This window comes from Lissotriton vulgaris, chromosome 8 (assembly GCF_964263255.1).
Source record: "Lissotriton vulgaris chromosome 8, aLisVul1.2, whole genome shotgun sequence".
In the NCBI taxonomy this organism is placed as follows: Eukaryota; Metazoa; Chordata; class Amphibia; order Caudata; family Salamandridae; genus Lissotriton; species Lissotriton vulgaris.
In genome coordinates, this window is record NC_141696.1 from 1205515586 (window position 1) to 1205531914 (window position 16329).

Genomic DNA, 16329 nt, shown 5'->3' on the forward strand with positions numbered 1-16329 from the left:
AGTTTTGAGAGTCAGCAGCCAGAGAGTACAATTATGAAGGGGCTCGAAGGGAGCATACATTTGAAGGTTAAAACTAAATTTAAATCCCACTAGGGCATTATGAAAGGAGACAAATGAAGCAAATGAGTAGGGCCCGTAAGAACCTAGTACCAATGTAAGACTTAAATAAAAAAGGCTGATCTTGAGGCATAGAAGGGAAGAAATAGCTTCAAGATATCTTTTAAGAGGGCCCAAAGCAGAACCCTGCTGGGCCAAAGAAAGTATGTACAAGAGAACCTCTGAAAGACGGGCAGAAAGGGGATCAACAGCCTTTGCTGTTCATCATTCTACAGATTTGTTCCATCTACAGGCGTATACCAATTTAGTCGAGGGATGGCTGGCTGCAAAGATAACAAAACAAAAAGTATCACCTAGTGAGCGCTGCCTAAGAAACTCCAACGCTCAATACTACGGTCATCTAACCAAGACTCTCTCCACCGCTGAAAGAGACCTTGTGCCACCTCCAGATGAAAATGACATTCGTAATCTCCCAAGCACCAATGACTCAGTTTTTCTACTCTGCGCTCAGACAGCCTGCTAGATGTTGGAGCACCAGGGTTATGCCCTGATGTTCCAGCCGGATCACTGACTAAATATTGAGGGACAAAATATAGACTACCCAAAATATCGATGCCAAAATATCGACAGACAAAATATCGAATTCCTATCTACAAACAAGTAAGTACCAAAATATCGAATCCAGAATATCGTTTACAAATATATACTTTGTAAAAATATCGAATTTCTTAAAAATAATGTAACATTAGGCCCCCAGACTTCTGCGCTCGGATAACGAACGTTTGGCCAATGTCCTGAGATTCAAGAAGGCACGCACCGGCGGTAGACGCTTCGCAGTAAAAGCGTCCTCAGGATGGAACTCACTCCCCTGCTGCCTGCGGCTGGAACCCTGCCACCTTCTCTTCCGTAAAAAATTGAAAACTCTGTTTTTCCCCAAATAAGCTCCCCTTCCCCCCTGGTCTCCACAAGTATCTTAGCGTGGGGATGCCTCCGGGTCACCAGGCGCTCTATAAATCGCTAAATAAATAAATACATTTAAAAAATATTAAAAATAAATAGCTAAAATATACTCACAAATACTTAAATTACCTTAAAATTATTAATTAATTAATTTAACTTATAAAAAAACATACAATCATATATGTTAAAACAAATATATATATATATTAACATAATATTAATCAAAAATACACAATATTATTACCGTAGGATAGCGGGAGTGTAAAAATTACTATTCCAACTCCTGGAAGTGCAACAGTAGGGAAAGCGTTGGATAGCGTAGGGGTAAAAATTACTATTCACACTCCAAAGAATGCAACAGTAGGGAAAGCGTTGGATAACGTAGGGGTAAAAATTACTATTCCCACTCCAGAGAGTGCAACAGTAGGGAGAGCGTTGGATAGCGTAGGGGTAAAAATTACTATTCCCACTCCAGAGAGTGCAACAGTAGGGAAAGCGTTGGATAGCGTAGGGGTAAAAATTACTATTCCCACTCCAGAGAGTGCAACAATAGAGAAAGCGTTGGATAGCGTAGGGGTAAAAAATTACTATTCTCACTCCATGAGAGTGCAACAGTAGGGAAAGAGTTGGATAGCGTAGGGGTAAAAATTACTATTCCCACTCCAGAAAGTGCAACAGTAGGGAAAGCGTTGGATAGCATAGGGGTAAAAATTACTATTCCCGCTCCAGTGAGTGCAACAGTAGGGAAAGCGTTGGATAGCGTAGGGGTAAAAATTACTATTCCCACTCCAGTGAGTGCAACAGTAGAGAAAACGTTGGATAGCATAAGGGTAAATTTTACTATTCCCACTCCAGTGAAAATAATTTAATATAATTCACATGATTATCAATTAATAAAAAATAATAAAAATTAATTACCAATTAAGAATTAATTAAATACCAATTATAATTAATTTACAATTTATTCAAAATAAATACCAATAAATAAAATTACATATTTAATTATTTATAATTAAATTACTTCACACCCTATTCCCCTATAAACCCACAACCCGCTACAGAAAATACATTAATATTATTCACATAATTATCAATTAATCAATTCATAAAAATTAATTATCAATTAAAAATTAATTAATTACCAATTAAAAATTAATTAACAATGTATTCAAAATAAATACCAATAAATAAATTTACATATTTTATTAATTATAATTAAATTACATCCCAACCTATTCCCCTATAAACCCACAACCCGCTAAAGAAAATAAATTAATATTATTCACATAATTATCAATTGATAACAATGAATTATCAATTAAGAATTAATTAATTACCAATTAAAAATGAATTAATTTATTCAAAATAAATACCAATACATTAATTAACATATTTAAATAATTATAATTAAATTACTTCCCACCCTATTCCCCTATAAACCCACAACCCGCTACAGAATTAAATTACGCAAAAATTAAATAACATAAAATTAACTACTTAAAAAACATTACAAAAAAATATACACTTTTCACAGATATACTAACATACAAAACACTTTAAAAAAAATTGATATTATTAAAAATTCGATATTTTTAATAACCTATATTATGTCCTTCGATATTTTGACTTTCTATATTTTTAAAATCGATATTACATTATTTACCTTAAAAACTATATTTTTGATGTCTATATTCTGTCCATTCGATATTTTGTCCATTCTATATTTTGGAGTCGATATTTGTGTTACTCGATATTTTGGACTCAATATTTTGACCATATACCATTCCAGCCACCTCCAGACAAAGGGTCCATGACCCCATCCCGCCCTGTTCATTGCAGTACACATGGCGGTGGTATTGTCTGTGAACACCTGCACCACTTTCCCTTTAGGAGAGAGAGGGAATGCCTTTAGTGGTAGTTTGATCGCCCGGAACGCCAGAAGGTTGACATGGAGGCAACCAGGCCTCTCCCAGACTGCCGCCCCATCCCAGGAGTGACGCATCTGTCATTACCATTAGGTCTGGGTGTGGGAGGGAGAGGGATCTGCCTCTGACCCAATCTAGGTTTGTTAGCTACCACTGCAGTTGTTGTACAGTTCCTCCGAGATCAGGACATAGTCGAAAAGATTCCCCTGATGCTGCACCCACTGAAACTTCAGGTCCCACTGCAGAGCCTGCACATGCCATCTGGCATTATCCACCATCAGGAACCAGGAGGCCATGAATCCCAGCAGCCTCGGAGTCATTCTCACAGAAATCTGGGATAGAGCTGAAACATCGGTATCATAGCCCAAATATCCCATACTCGCTGCTTGGGAGGATAGGCCAGAAACTGCCCCGTGTCCAGAATCGCTCAGATGAAAGGGAGCGTCTGAGAGGGAGTCAGGTGTGACTTTGGCACGTAGATAGTGAACCGCAGCGATTGCAGGAGGTCCCCCGTAGTCTGGAGGTTGGCAGTGGTAGCGTGGAACGAGACCCCCTTCAACAACCAGTCGTCAAGATAGGGGAAGACTGGAACGCCTAGCTGTGCAGATGAGCTCCAACCGTCGCCATCACCTTTGTGAACAACCGACGGTCACTGGTAAGGCCAAAGGGGAGCATGGTAAACTGAAAGTTCTCGTTGCCCACCGTGAACTGTAGGTAACGTCTGTGAGCTGGCAGGACTGGGACATGGAAATAAGTGTCCTGCAAGTCCAACACCACAATCCAATGTCCTGGATCGAGGGCAGAGAGGACATCGACAAAAGTAAGCATTTTGAACTTCTCCTTCCTTAGGAAGAAATTGAGGGTCCAGAGGTCATGGATAGAACGTAGGCCTTTGTCCTTTTTGGGCACCAGAAAGTAGTGGGAATGACAACCACAATCAACTTCTGGCACAGGGACCCTCTCTATGCCTTCCTTGGCCAAGAGAGCCAAAACTTCCTTGCGGAAAAGTGCCAAATGATCCTCCGACATACGGTTGTAAGAAGGTAACATAGAGGGAGCGGTAGTCTTGAATGGGAAGGAGTAGCCCCTTTGGACTATTTGTAGAACCCAACTGTCTGACAGGATGGGATGTCAGCGGAAGAGGTGATGGCGAATGCTGCCTTCGACTGGCTGATGATGGACCTGAAACGTAGAACTAGGAAGGTTTGGAGACGGGGGAATGTGTAAACTGGCTCACCCACTGGCTCCCTGATCCGTGAGGATGCTGGGTCACACTTCTGTGGCCACGCACAGGCTAAACAGCTTGCATGACTCGATGGTGGGGCTGGACAGGATGTGGCTGGGTGCCACTTCTGTAGCCACAAAAGGGATGAAAAGCAAACTGAAATGGATGGGTGCCAGCCGTGAAGCCCAAGGATCTGGCCGTAGCCTGAGAATCCTTAAAACGCTCAAGCGCAGAGTCTGCTTTGTTACCAAAAAGGCGAGTGCCAACAAAGGGCATACGCATCAAATTTGATTGGACACCCCAGAGAAGCCAGAAGTCCTCAACCAGGTGTAGCGACCCACTGCTACCGATGCAGCAATTATTCTCCTCAGTGAGTCGTGCTGTCCAGTATCCACAACTTATTGTGAATTTAGCTGCATCTCGCTCATCTGCAACTGTCTGGGAGAGAATGGCCCGGGCCTCCTCCATGCACTGAGGTAGCACCTGCACCACTGTATACTATATGTTATGGGAGTATTAGCCCAAGAGGCAAGTGGTATTCACCAACTGCAATGCCAAGCAAGAGGAAGAATGGGGAGCAGAAGGGAATGCACCTTTTAAAGATGAGGCTTGGACTACCAAACTTTCAGGGGAGGGATTTTGCATCAGGGATGCTGGGTCACACGGAGCGGGGTGGTGGCAGAGGTCAATTGTCCTATCCAGAGGAGCCCTTGTGCTGGGCTTGAATAAGGGGCCCAAAAGGACATCAGTAAGGACTTCCTTAAATTCCAATAGGAGTTTGGAAGTGGAAGCCACAGGCTGAAGCATCTATGTCAGGAGGTTAGTCCCAACTGCCACCGAATGGAGCTGAAGCCCAAGGGCCTCAGCTGCCCTTCTCACTACCATGACGTGGGAAGCTCCCACCTCCGTAGCCTCAGTAGGTGGGGGAAAGCAAGCCAGTGGGGAACTGCCCAGATGACTGGTATCAACTAGGTCCATCCTCCATGCTGGTTTTTCAAGCTGGTTGGTTAAAGGGTCCAGCTGCCCCTTCTATTCCTCTTCACCACCTCCTGGCCCAAAATGAACACCAAGAATGAACATAAGAACAAAAGTTGCTTCCTGTCTCAGAACCAGCAACAATTAATGTTGGTCCGACTCTGTGTTTACTTTGGGGACAAGTATGGGGTCGGCACCAACTGGGGTCACTGTCAACACCAGGAGCATCATCGTCTGGATCGATGTCGGGGAAGGTCGAGTGAAATAGACTGCCGTTGATTCAATACCTGATCCACTGGGGCCCTCCGGAGTCAGGCCGAAGCCACCGACGTTGAAGGCCGAGGGCTTCTAACTGACTCCACAGGGACCAAAGGTGCATCAGAGAAGCAGGGCGGCCGAAGAAGGAGGTACAGGGTCTCATAGAATTTCTGGACTTTGGGCAGGAGACGCTCCAGCTCCCAGAAAGGAGAGGAGGTGCGGAGTTGTCTAAGAAGGCTTCCCCGGGTTCATGGCTCGGCACTCGGAGCATAACTTCAGGTTGTGGTTGCGCTCCAAACACCTGAGGCACATGAGGTGCAGATCTGTCATGGACATTGCCTGATGACAGGAGCCACAGGGCTTGAAGCTGGTCCAACGTTGGGACATCCTCGACGAACTAGGAGGTCAAGACTCTGGAAAAAAGTCAACAAAAAGTCAAAAAATCGTGGTAGAAACCCGGCCAAGGAGTAGCTCTCTCCAGATCTGCGCTTAGGCTGGCGCAGAAAAAGAAAGAACTGACATCAGCGCGCATGGTTCTCGTCGATGTAGGCCCTGCGACATCATCCCGGAGTCCACGACACCAGCGACAGACGTATAGCTGACCTACACAACCTACCAACGTGCAGGGGTAAATCTAATGAAAAATCTCCAGATCCAGACTGACGCCAGGGGCAAATTCTAAGGTAAGTAATCTACAACTAATGGTCTATATCAGATCTGTCTTTTTCTGTAAAATGAGTCATAAATTACCACTATTTGACAGTTTGTAGATAGCCTCAAAGGCTGTTAGGAGCAAAGACTGAACTGGATCTCTGGACTTTGCCTGTACATCACCGTTAAGCCTAACTGTGGCCTCAAGCTATGGAGGCCATAACTGACCTCACAGTTGATGCGAAAAAGAGCCACAAAGATTTCTAAGTTTGAAGGTAAAATCTTGACAGGGGCCAACTTTGCACCGCCATCCGACTTCCATCACAGTTGGCCTGAAACTTTGACTTTGACCTGGACCCTTGCATTCAGGGATTACAAATTACCTCGAAGAGCAAAAAGAAAATGTTATTTCTCTGCTGTAATGTCCTTTCGGATGGATACTCTAGCTACCTGCAGATTCATCCCCTGTAGAACACTCCCAGCTGTCAGACTGGATCAGGAAACCTACAAAGACATAATGTTGCTGGTAGAGAGAACTGAACACAGTTGGCGCCATAACTGATGTTAGCGGACATCTCTGAGGCCAATATGCACCTGCCCGGGCGCAAGAACATCAGTTTCCCTCCATTATTTCCAAACTTTTGAGGCAAAAGGAAGACGCATTCTTGAGACATAATATTTCCAACATACTTTCAAACTGGGATATTAATAATTTTCCCTATATATCATCCATCAAACGGGGATGCAGGTGGGTAAGGAATCTGCAGGTAGATCGAGTGTCCACCAAAAATCCTGTTACCACAAGTAAATAACTTTTTCTTCTGATTGATACTTCTATCTGCAGATTCCTAACCTATGGAACAGATTGAAAAGCAATACCCTGCCAGGGGAACGGTTGATGGATACATTAAACCAGGGTATCCTCCAAAACAGATTTAGAAGATTGTCCATCTCTTCACACCTCTTCATCAAGGAAGTAATGCTTTACAAATGTGTTTAAGGAAACCCAGATTAGCGCCTTACCGATTTCATCAATCAGGACACCCTGAGATAGTGAGGAAGTGGTAGACATAGCCCTGGAGAAATGGGCCCTGATCCCTTCATGCAGCATCTTATTTTTCAGGGCATTGCAAGTCTTTTCACATAGGAAGATCCACATTTGCTCTTTTGTCTCTAAAATAGCCAACCAAAAGCTAGCCATCTGATCTGTATGCCTTGGTGTGGTCCAGGTAGTAATTATCTTCCAGTCTTGGATCCCACATACGCAACTGTTAGTCCTCCTTTGAGGAATGAGGAGGAGCGTAGAACAGACTGTAACTTGCAGGGCCGGACTGGCTACCGGGCAGTTTGGAATGCTGCTGAGCTGGGGGCTGATTTTGTTGCAGGTCTCCATGAACGAAATCAGCCACCACTGCAGTGAAATCAGCCCGCAGCTCGGCAGCATTCCAAACTGCCCGGTAGTCAGTCCGCCCTGGTAACTTGCTGATCAATCTAGACAATGTGAAGGCAACCAAATATACTGTTTTGAGGGTCAACATGCAAAGGGTACAGTTATGCAGGGATTCAAAGGGGGTTCCCATTAAGAACCTGAGAACTACATTCAAGTCCCATTGAGGAAACACAAAAGGAATGGGAGGAAAAAGATTAGTGAGGGTTTTAAGAAAATGCATGGCAACAGAGGACTAGAACTGGGATCCAGAAGGCAGAGGAAGGCAGACAAGGTGGCTAAATTGCCCTTTACGCGCCAATGGTGCATCCCCGCTGAGCTACGGATGTACAAATTGAAGCACTTGGGATAATTTGGCTCACAGTGGATCCAGACCACTGTCTGCACACCATGCAACAAAGCTGCTCCATCTGCAGGAAAAAACTGACTTAGTGGATGGGTGACGCGCTGATAAAATTATGTTTACAACCTCCGGTGGAAGTAGAAAGATGCTCAGTTGTCCCCACTCAATCTCCAAGCATGTAGGTGTAGGCCTCGGCGACTGAGGTACAGTGTCCCCCCAATTGAGAGAGAAGATCCAGCAGGAATAGCAGGCAAAGCCAGTTACACATGGAGAAGTACATGAGGTCTGCATTCCACACCCTTATCAGTTAATCTGGAGTGATGAGAAAGACATAGGTCTGGTCGTGGCGAGTCTCCCTTAGGAGAGTGCAAGAAAACATGTGTTTGCTGTTTCACCCCCCTCTCTTTGTCCTTTTTTTACCACTAGGCACTTACGGAATAACTCTGAAATGCCCTGAGCCCTTGCTGATCAGGACTCAGTGTATGAGCTCTGGCCCTTAAAAAGGTACATGGTAGATCCGCTGATACCAACTTGGCATAGCCTAACTTACTTGTAAGTCCCTAGTATATGGAACCAGGGGTAACAGGGCCTGTAAGTTACAATGTCTCCTCAGTGGCTGCAGCACTTGTTTCACCTTGAGTGGGATAGGGTAAAATGTGGCCCCTAGTCTGCCACAGCAGACTGGAAGGGCTGTTTACCTGTTATCCCAATTTTGGTATTTACGTTAATGGCAAAGCCCAATCCTCTCATTTTAATGTATATAAGTCACCCCTAAAGGAGGCCTGTCAAGTCTGAAGGCAGGGTGCTGCATATTAAAAGGTGGAACTTGTACATTAACATTCTCTAACAGTAAGAAAACCCAAATTGTTGTTTTTACTAGGAAAAGGCTAGTACCTCCATTGGCAAGTACAGTGTTACAGGCTGACATCTGAACTCTGAACTGGACTATGTAGAAGGCTGGCTTAGTATATGATGCACACTTATTTAAGTGAAACAGCTTGCACTAATCCAGGCAATCTTAATGGTGATTTTAGTTGTCTTAAACAACCTTAGAGCTCTTTAAGTGGTAGCTGTGGAGAGCAGACTTCAGACTTAGTCTAGAAGTAGTGTTAAGCAGCTTTTTTTTACTAGATCTAATCATACAGTGTAGTTCTAAAAATGTGTATATTTATTACACAACAATCACTAACACATTGGTATATGTCCTACCAAGAGATATCAACACAAATACACAAGAATACTTCAATTGCAAGAGATAAGTAAGCACAATACACGGGGAACAGCCATTACAATGTGGTTTTTACCACGCGTTGCTTTTACCAACGCATGCGATATTACAACGCAGGGTAAAAACCACTCATACCATTACATCACATGCGCTTTTACAATGCATGCGATGTAATGTGTAATGGTGGCGCGGCGGCTATCCATGTCATTGTGAGGAAATTTAGGCTGTTTTCTCACAATGACGTGCACCAAGCAGGAAGGGGGAAGCAGGAACCTGGAGCAGAGACGGAAACGATGGAGAGGAGAGAGGTAAGGGTGTTTGAGCTTGGGGTGGGGGTTACTTTTGCAGGGTTTAGGGTAGTGTAAAAGTAGTGTTGTAATGTTTGTGTTGTGTGGGTTTTTTATAACGTTTTAGTGTGGGGTTTTTTGGTAGTGTTGTGTAGTGTTGTAGTGTTTGTTTAGTGAGGTGTATTAGGGTAGTGTAGTATTGTTTGTGCAGTGATTTAGGTTTTAGGGTAGTGTAGTAGTGTTTGTGTAGCGTAGTGTTTTGAGGTTTAGGGTAGTGTAGTGTTTTAGGGTTTAGGGTAGTGCAGTATGTTTGGGTTTAGGGTAGTGTAGTGTTTTAGGGTTTAGGATAGTGTAGTAGTGTTTGTGTAGTGTAGTGTTTTAAGGTTTAGGGTAGTGTAGTGTTTTAGGTTTAAGGGTAGTGTAGTAGTGTTTATGTAGTGTAGGGATTTAGGTTTTAGTGTAGTGTATTAGTGTTTGTGTAGTGGTTTAGGTTTTAGGGTAGTGTAGTAGTGTTTGTGTAGTGTAGTGTTTTAGGGTTTAGGGTAGTGTAGTGTAGTGTTTTAGGGTAGTGTAGTAGTTTTGTGTAGTGTTTTAGGGTTTAGGGTAGTGTAGTGCTTTAGGGTTTAGGGTAGTGTAGTAGTGTTTGTGTAGTGTAGTGTTTTAGGTTTTAGGGTAGTGTTTGTGTAGTGCAGTGTTTTAGGGTTTAGGGTAGTGTTGTAGTGTTTGTGTAGTGTGGTGTTTTAGGGTTTAGGGTAGAGTAGTGTTTTAGGGTTTAGTGTAGTATAGTAGTGTTTGTGTTGTGTTTTAGGGTAGCATAGTAGTGTTTGTGTACTGGTTTAGGGTTTAGGGTAGTGTAGTAGTGTTTGTGTAGTGTAGTGTTTTAGGGTTAGGGTAGTGTAGTGTTTTAAGTTTTAGTGTAGTATAGTAGTGTGTATGTAGTGTAGTGTTTTAGAGTTTACTGTAGTGTTGTAGTGTTTTAGGGTTTAGGGTAGTGTAGGGGTGGGAGTAGTGTGGGTAGTGTTGTAGTGTAGTAGAGTTTTAGGGTTTATGGTAGAGTAGGGGTGGGAGTAGTGTGGGTAGTGGTGTAGTGTAGTAGTATTTTAGGGTGTAGGGTAGTGTAGTGGTGGGAGTAGTGTGGGTAGTGTTGTAGTGTGGTAGTGTTTTTGGGTTAGGGGTAATGTAGGGGTGAGAGTAGTGTGGGTAGTGTTGTAGTGTAGTAGTGTTTTAGGGTTTAGGGTAGTGTAGGGGTGGGAGTAGTGTGGGTAGTGTTGTAGTGTGATAGTGTTTTTGGGTTAGGGATACTTTAGGGGTGGGAGTAGTGTGTTGTGTAGGTGTAGGGATGTCACTTACCTTGCAAACTTTTACTGAGAGTATTGCTTTACCACGCATGCCTTTGCGTTGTGTTCGCATGCTTGGCAAAAGCATACTCATGGTAAAAGTATGCGATGTAATGGCATGCAATATCATTGACATTGCGTAGTAATACCCCCGTTCTAATGGCATGCGTGGTATTACTATGCAATGTAATGACATACATCCCAATACAAAGGGGGAGACCAAACCAAATACTAAGAAAGTGTAATATGAACTGTGACCGAAGTTGGGACTCGGACCAGGAGACTCCGAAGAGTTGGGGACACAAGCAACCTCCCAAGGTAAGTACCCAGGAACCCCGCAGAGGCTGCGTGCAGAGTCGAAACACAGTACTCAATAGAAGTCAACGGGAAAATCGCGGTTCCAGTTTTGAAGAAGAGGGACCCTGAAGAAACCCTGTGGAAGACAGAACGTTGGAGAGACACCTCACCCGTGGCTACCCCAGGAATCAGGGTACTGCCATGCTTAGGTGCGAAGTGACATCGGAAACCACTGTAGACTACAATGGAGGACTTCAGTAAAGATGCTGCTGGCCAAGACTGCACAAGAGTCTGGTGGATTCCAAGGGTGGATTCTTGAAGTGAAGAACCTGCAAGCAGAGGTGACAGAGTTTATGCTACTCGGAGGTGACCAGGAGGCACAGAAGAGCAATGGCCACCAATGACAGAAGATGCATTATAGATGACAGTGACCTTGTTGTTGACACTGTGAGGACCATGCGATGCTGAGGAGGACCAGCAGCCAATAATGAGCCACCCCTTGCTGGAAATCGAGAACCATGGGGCCGGTGGGAACACCAGCAAGCTTTGGCCCACATGAACAGGCATGGAGAACGATGAAGGAGCAACATAGGGACCAGTAAGGTCCCTGGGACTCACCAAGGGCAGGAGAGTCAGAACACGCCCCGAGCCAGCGGGGGACCCCACTGAAGTAGGAGAAGACCCTAGAGAAGACTCACAGGCCAAAGGCACAGGAGTCACAGGAGGACCTCAAGCAGGCCACCAAAGATGAAGGCCCACGGTGCAAAGGATGCAGTGAGGATGAAGATTTTGGCAGGAAGAGATGCTGGAGGCTGGAGTTTTTTGTTGGCCGAAGATCTCTGTAGTGCAGAGAGAAGAAACCTTGGCTACAGCAAGTCGACATGGTGCACAGGGGTTCAGTCACAGCAGTTTCGACAAGGGATACTGGCTTGAAATTGCAGAGAGTACAGGTCAGGCCTCGATGGAGTTGCAGAACCTCCACCTGTGCTGCTGAGCCTTTCAAAGTCCATGGGACGTCAAAAGCAGAAGACCAGTCAGCTTCTTTGGTTGCCATCACAGATCTGGGTTGAATCCATCATTGTTCTTTACCTCTCTCCACCACCCCTGTTGAGATACAGCCTTATGCAAGACCTGGCTTGGCACTTTGGCCTGGACTGTTCCGATGAGGAACAGGGTCAAGATTGATTTGCATATGGATGGGTCTGCACTGGGGTGGCGAAGTGAGCTAAAGAATACTGATGGATTCAACCCAGATCTGTGACGGACAGTAAGTGTCAGAAAAGTTTCAGCACGTCATCCATCATCTACGTGTGTTCGCATTGTTTGCCCTAAATTGGTAGGATATGTCCAGACGTGGGTCCCTTGCTCACTTTGCCACTGGATTCAAGCTAGCCTGGCTGATGAGGGGTGTGTAGGAGGCTGGCTTGCTATATGGTGCATACGTATTCAAGTGTAGAACCCTGCACCAATCCAGACAATCCTTATGGTGTTTTTAGTGGTTTAGACAACCTTAGAACGCTCTTTAAGTGGTAGCTATGTAGAGCAGCCTTCAGGCTTAGTCTAGGAGGAATGTAAGGCAGCTTGTTTCACCAGTATCTAATCTTTGAGTGCAGATTTAGTGAAAAAGAACCACACAGTATAGTTATAAAAATAGTTATTTATTACAGACCCTCATTATCTCAATGCACTATCTCCTACCCGGAGATATAATTATAATACTTTGCTAACACGACAGGTAAGTAGCACGAAAACACAGTGGTCTCCCAGGGGAGACCAAAGCATATACAAAAATAGTGAATATGACTAGCAACCGAAGTCGTGAGCTTCCCAGAACACTTAGAAGTGCTGGGGGACCAAGGAACCATCCAAGGTAAGGACCCAGGAACCATGTAGGCTGTGCTAAATTAATACACGACTGCGTGCTCAAGGAAATTCAATGGGGTAGTCGCGTTAGCAGTTCCTATGAAAAAGGACCCATCCCAAAGGACTTGGGAGACACCCAGTAGAAGATGAATCGTTTGAGTGCCACCCCACCCCTGGATATCCAGAAGACAAGGTTACCTGCCCCAGGGAAGCTGGGTGCATAGGTACAAACTGATGTGGGAACCCCCATAGACCCCAAAGGAGGACTTTAAGTAGATGTTGCTGATGAAGAAGCTGGATGAGTCCATTGGAATCCAAGGGTGGATTCAAGAAGAAGAGTACCTGTAAGCATAGGGGACAGAGTCTAGGTCACTCAGGAGTGACCAGTTGGCACGGAAGTCAAGTGCCCACCAATGTCGACTGCTACAGGAGGAATGATGGTGTCCTTGTCTCTCTAGCTACGTAGACCAGGTGACGCTGAGGGCCTCCAGGAATGGCATACGAGCTGTCCCATGTCAGATGTCAACAGCAAAGGGGTCGGTGTCTGGTGGGAGCACCACCAGGCCTTGGCAATGGCAACACAAGTAAGAAGACAAAAAGGTACAGGGTCGGGACCAGCAAGGTCCAAGAGAATCACCACATTCAAGTAAGTCTGGATAGGCCATGAGCAAGCAGGGAAGCCTACTGGGATCAAAGAAAACCCTTGTCAGGGCCCAAAGATCTCTGGAGACGAGAGTTGCCCACCTTAGCAATGGGCAGCCAACGCAGTGCACAGGGACTTTTTCCGGCAGTGCAGATGAGGGATCCTGGCCCCAGACTCGGTCTGAAGACAGTGCAGTCCTCCAACAAGTTGCAGAATCGTCTCCTGTGTTACTGAACCTGTTGGCATCTGTAGGAGCCCAGGATCAGCAAATCGGTCAGCTATGTTGCGGTGCCTGCGAATGCAGGAGAGTGACTCCTTCACTCCACTCCAATGGAGGTTCCTTTGGGTGTCTTTAGATGTCCACAGGCCTTGGATGGAACCTGTATGGAGCACAGACACTGACAGTGTTACAAGCTCGAAGAACAAAGAGATGAGGAGCAGTTGGAGTCTTCCCGGTTGTAGTCTCGGTTCCAGTACCAAGTCCAATGCAGGGAGTCTGACTTAGTCAGTATGACACGGTCAGAATGTCCAGACGGTTAAAGAGGACGCAGAGTTACTTCTGAATCGAATCCCACAGCAAATCTAGGAACCCTCAGGAAAGTCCTTGATTAGCCTAAGAAAAGGGTTGGGATGATTCAGAGGGTCCGTCCCAGAGGATGTGCTGGACAATGGGGAGGATACTCTCACGTCCTTTGTCCAGTTTGATGCCGGGGGGTGAGCCAACGGCTCCCTGAACTGTTTTGAGCTGGAGAATGAAAGGAGGGCACCAAATGTGCCCCTCAAACAGTCTGAGTGGCGCTGGCAAGCGCCCCACCCTGGCCCAATACACTAAACCCTGTCTGGGAGGTGGTCAGTCCTCCCTGTGACAGGATATCTATTGTTCTGCCTTCCCCTGCTCGAGCTCGGCTCAACAGCAGGAGGCAGAATCATGCCTCAGGTCCGCACAGCCCTAGCTTTCTGTTCAGTCCTGGAAAACTGGAACCGGGAGCACTGAGGGTCTCCCGAAGAAGATTTACAGTGCATGGAATCATACCTCCCACACTGTTTACGGTGTGGAGGTATGATTACAACATGTTTGATGCCAAACATGACTGGATTGGTTAACGCCAGTTGAGAGATGGTCGTTGTGTCATGACGCGTGGCCACTCTATATATCGTAATGGCTGATGAACTGACAACCCACAAAAATAGACTTCTATGGTTGCAGGGGTGTCCCGGTCATGCCGGGGCACACTCACGCTTAGAACCAAGTACCCTGCCTTTGGGACTGAAAGGCCTGCTAGAGGGGTAACTTGGAGGTTTTACTTGCAGTGTTGTTAGATATAAGGAGACTTATATCTTCCATGAGAGGTTAAAGCACCATCTCACACAGAATGTATGACGTTACAACGCATACATTTAGAACGCATGCCTTTACAATGCAGTTTTTACATCGCAACATCCTTTACAACGCATACATTTACATGTACAACAAATTTTTTTAAACTACATTTACAACGCATTCCATTACATCACATTATACATTTACATGTACAACACATTTTTTAAACTACATTTACAACGCATTCCATTACATTGCATTATACCTTTAGAACGCATACCATTACACTGCATTTAAGGTAAGTGTTGGATAGTGTAGAGGTACAAATTGCTATTCTAACTCAAGAGGGTGCAACAGTAGGGTAAGTGTTGGATAGTGAGGGGTAAAAATTACTACTCTAACTCCAGGGGGTACAACAGTAGGGTAAGTGTTGCATAATGCTGGGTTAATATGGGTTGAATGGTATGCGTGTAATGACATGCGATGTAAAGCCTGCATTGTAATGACATGCGTTGTAGTGTCATGCGTCGTAGTGACTTGCAATGTAATGGATGAGTTGTAGTGACATGCGTTTTAAAGGATGTTGTGATGTAAGGAGTGTGTTGTAAATGTAGTGCGATGTAATGACTGTTTTGTAAATGTTGTTTCCCACTCACACAGGAAGCAAAGGTAGGCATATAGTCAGAGTTTGGAGGGTCCCTTATGGGTGGCATAACATATGCTGCAGCTCTTGGGGGACCTCTTGTGTACCTAGGCCCTAGGTACCTTAGTACCATATACTAGGGGACTTACTAGGGTACACCAGCAGCCAATTAGGAATGGAACAAGGTACTCACCATAGCCAATTTAGGGAGAAAGCACACTGAATGGTGTCCTAATTAGCAGGATCCCAGTCACACTAGACAGAAAAAACAGAATGACACCAACAGAAAAGTGGGGGTCACCATGAAAGCAGATCCTACTTTCCAACAGGTGTTACCCTGAAACCAGTCCCAGGATGCTAAGTTTCCAGTCCAGAGAGGACCTGGCTTGAAAGTGTTTGCTGGACTATTCTCATGAGGAACAAGTTTAAGACTGATTTGCATAAGGCTGGGTCTGAACTGGGGTGGCAATGTGAGCTACAGAATCATGATGGATTTAACCCAGATCTGTGAATGAAGATGAGTGTCTGAAAGGTTTCAGTGCTTCGTCCATCATCTCCTTGTGTTTGCTTTGTTCACCCTAATTTGGCAGAGTATACCCAAATGTGGGTCCCTTGCTCACTTTGCTACTGGATTTAAGCTAGCCTGGCTGATGAGGGGTTTTACCCTGAAACCGGTCCCAGGATGCCTGTTTCCAGTGTAGGGAAGACCTAGTTGGCAGTTTGGGATGGACTGGTCCCATGAGGAACAGAGTCAATACTGATTTGCATATGGTTGAGTCTGAATTGGGGTGGCGACGTCAGCTAAAGAATGATGGATTCAACACAGATCTGTGACTGGGGGTGAGTGTCTGAAAGATTTCAGTGCTCTG